This window comes from Triticum dicoccoides, unplaced genomic scaffold (assembly GCF_002162155.2).
Source record: "Triticum dicoccoides isolate Atlit2015 ecotype Zavitan unplaced genomic scaffold, WEW_v2.0 scaffold258588, whole genome shotgun sequence".
NCBI lineage: Eukaryota > Viridiplantae > Streptophyta > Magnoliopsida > Poales > Poaceae > Triticum > Triticum dicoccoides.
In genome coordinates, this window is record NW_021255464.1 from 1 (window position 1) to 2975 (window position 2975).

The 2975-nt window shown below is 41.1% G+C and overlaps 1 long non-coding RNA gene across 1 annotated transcript; it reads left to right on the forward strand.

Annotated features, from left to right (window-relative positions):
* Positions 1-6: 6 nt before the first annotated feature.
* LOC119345615 lies at positions 7-1818 on the forward strand. The gene is made up of 2 exons (XR_005167097.1): positions 7-245; positions 1302-1818. It is a non-coding gene; the product is annotated as an uncharacterized LOC119345615 (long non-coding RNA).
* The last annotated feature ends 1157 nt before the right edge of the window (positions 1819-2975 follow it).

Consider the following 2975-nt stretch of genomic DNA (forward strand, 5'->3'; position numbering starts at 1 on the left):
CATAATTGTTTGATGTGCTGAAATGTCTATGTTATTTTTTACATTCTTTGATTGGGAGGTAACTTGCACTACTATGAACATCTCATTCGTGGTGTGACTGTAGCACATTTTGCATCAGAAAACAACTATTTTCTTGATTTACATGTATGTCATTGCTTAACACAGGCATAATAGAAAAACTTGGTCTAAGTTTATCCACAAGGAGGGAGGCAGAGCAGAGACAAACGACACATTCCGTCATGCATGTGTGTGGATTTGTATCATCCTACTACTGTCTCGCTTTGTTTTACAGTAATAAATAAAGAGATGAATCAGATTTTCTTTGGTCCGTTAGCAAAATTTTACACATCAAGTATTTTATCTCAGATCTTGTATTTTGGTTTGGTATATGAGCTTTTGGCCCATAGACTAACATGTCCCTTAACCTGTCTGCTTGGTAATACTTTTCTGTATCAGCAAGTAGTTACGGGTTGAACAACCAATTACTGATTACGCCTTATCTCAATGCATACAACTTTCTATGAGTACCTGGTTTGCTGCAGCCCTTTGCGCGGGGGCTAGGAGAGGGAGGACAGTCCTCAGCCCCTCAAGTTGAAAAATCAAAACAACACCCTTTAGAGTTAGTAAACATGGTGGCTGATCTATTTGCTGTCTTGAGAGTACCTATGGCTACAAGCATATAACTTTTTTATTGCATTCCCCAATATTTCGATACATATTTTGTTCATTTTGTATTCATACCTTTATTAGTGTCCAATAGGAAGGAAGATGCATGAACACATCATGTCTCCAACCGGCTTAGATCATAGGAAACTATGGCACAATGCACTGCAGAATTTTCTTATTAGAGCTCACTGAAAACACATGTTCTCACCTACGGTAATGCGTTTTGGTTACACTAGGAATTATTTCATTATTGAAAGCTTTCATGTGCATATATGGTCGTAAGGGGATGTGTATTTATTTATCTTCTAGCTTCATTCATTGTATTGGTTTATTTGTTTTGCACAGAAACCCATCAATGGTATGCTTTGATGGGGCTTATTTAATACAGTACAAGCAAAATTGGAAGTAGTAGCAAATCAGCCATGAAAATTTTGAGAGAACTATGCAAATCACAAGAAATGACATGCTCTCGTCAGTTTGCCATGATCTTGTGGCCCAGTTCCAAGACTATGGACTAATGTTAGCTACTATGGGTTTCAAGCTTAATTCTACTTTTCTCTTGGTCAGAACTTAGTCTCCCAACAATAAATAGTATTCGGCCTTCTTACCTGCTTCATTTTGATCCTAAAATCCAGTTCCACCCCCTTCTATCCAATACCGCGGAGAGCTTGAGAAGTACTGTCACTGGGGCAATGAAGTGAAGCTCTATCGACACGATGCAAACAAAGCTCTCAAGCACATGAAGAGCATCGACAGTAAAGTGCTGCGGGACATAAGCTACGACAAGATGCAGCTACTCCAACAAAAGTGTGAAACTCTTAAGCATCAGCAGAAAGAAAAGGACAACCTAATAGACTATTTTAGCAACAGCTGGAGCCATAGCCTCAGTGGAGATCACATGGCAGCAAAGGAGCTTTACCGTATAATAGATAGCAACTTCACGGCTGGATCAACATGCAAAGACAATGATCTGAATCATATATTGTCGCAGGTAAGATATGTTGCTGATTGTCTCACTAATACAGCCACGCAATCAGAGTATGAACTCCAACAAACAAACAAGTACTACTAGAGCCTGGATGATGATGTTAAAGGAATTTCTGTTATGAAAAATGAAAACATTCAATAACTCAATACCTTCCTATTGCTTTGTGCCCTGTTCTGTACAAGATTGCAGCTAAGGCAATCACGAATCGTTTGAGATGCATTATGGACGAGGTAATCAGTGAAGAGCAAAGTGCTTTTGTCCCCCGTCGCCTCATTACTGACAATGTTCTAGTGGCGTATGAAAGCGTGCACACGATGAGGAGGAGGAAGAAGGGCAAGGATTACTCATGCGCGGTCAAGATTGACATGATGAAAGCATATGATCGCGTTGAGTGGCATTATCTGGAAGCTATACTTGTTCGGCTAGGTTTCTGCATGAGCTTTGTCAGATTGATAATGAAGTGTGTCTCCTCGGTGCGTGTCAACAGTGAGCTGTTACCATACTTCACACCAACCAGAGGATCTCGACAAGGAGACCCAGTTTCACCATACCTTTTCCTGCTTTATGCAGAAGGTTTCTCCTCATTGTTAAAATACTACAATGGGATAACTATAGACAGAGGTTTGAGGGTGAGTTATATACCACCATGGGTCACACATTTATTGTTTGCAGATGATAGTTTGATCTTCAGCAATGCATGCAACCCAAGTGCTCTCAGACTTAATGAGATCCTTAGGATCTATGGAGAGGCCTCGGGCCAATGTGTTAATCGCGACAAAAGTTCCATATATTTCAGCACTAACACTCCTGATTCGCTAAGACAGGTTATGCAAGCAACACTGAATATCCATGTGCAAGCATTCAGTGGGAAATACCTGGGGCTACCTAATGTTGTGGGTCGGATAACAAGTGGAACATTTGATCATATCAGCGAAAGAGCTCGTGGGAAAATACAGGGTTGGTCGGAGAAATTGTTGGCATGTGCAGGCCGGGAGACTCTTCTCAAATCGTTCGTCCAATCTATACCTACTTATCCAATGAGCACTTTTCTTCTGACCAAGAAAGTTTGTAAGAGTCTCACTTCTCCAATGGCTAAATACTTTTGGAGTAGCTCTCTTGACAAGAAATCATTGCATTGGGTGTCATGGAAGGAGCTAGCTACACCTAAGTGCAAGGGTGGTATGGGTTTTCGAGATCCTCATATGTTCAAACTTGCCATGTTGGGCAAACACGGGTGGCGGTTCATCACCAATCCCAATTCCCTTTGTGCAAGAGTTTTAAAAGGCCGCTACTTTCCCGACACTGACTTCATGCAGGCTAC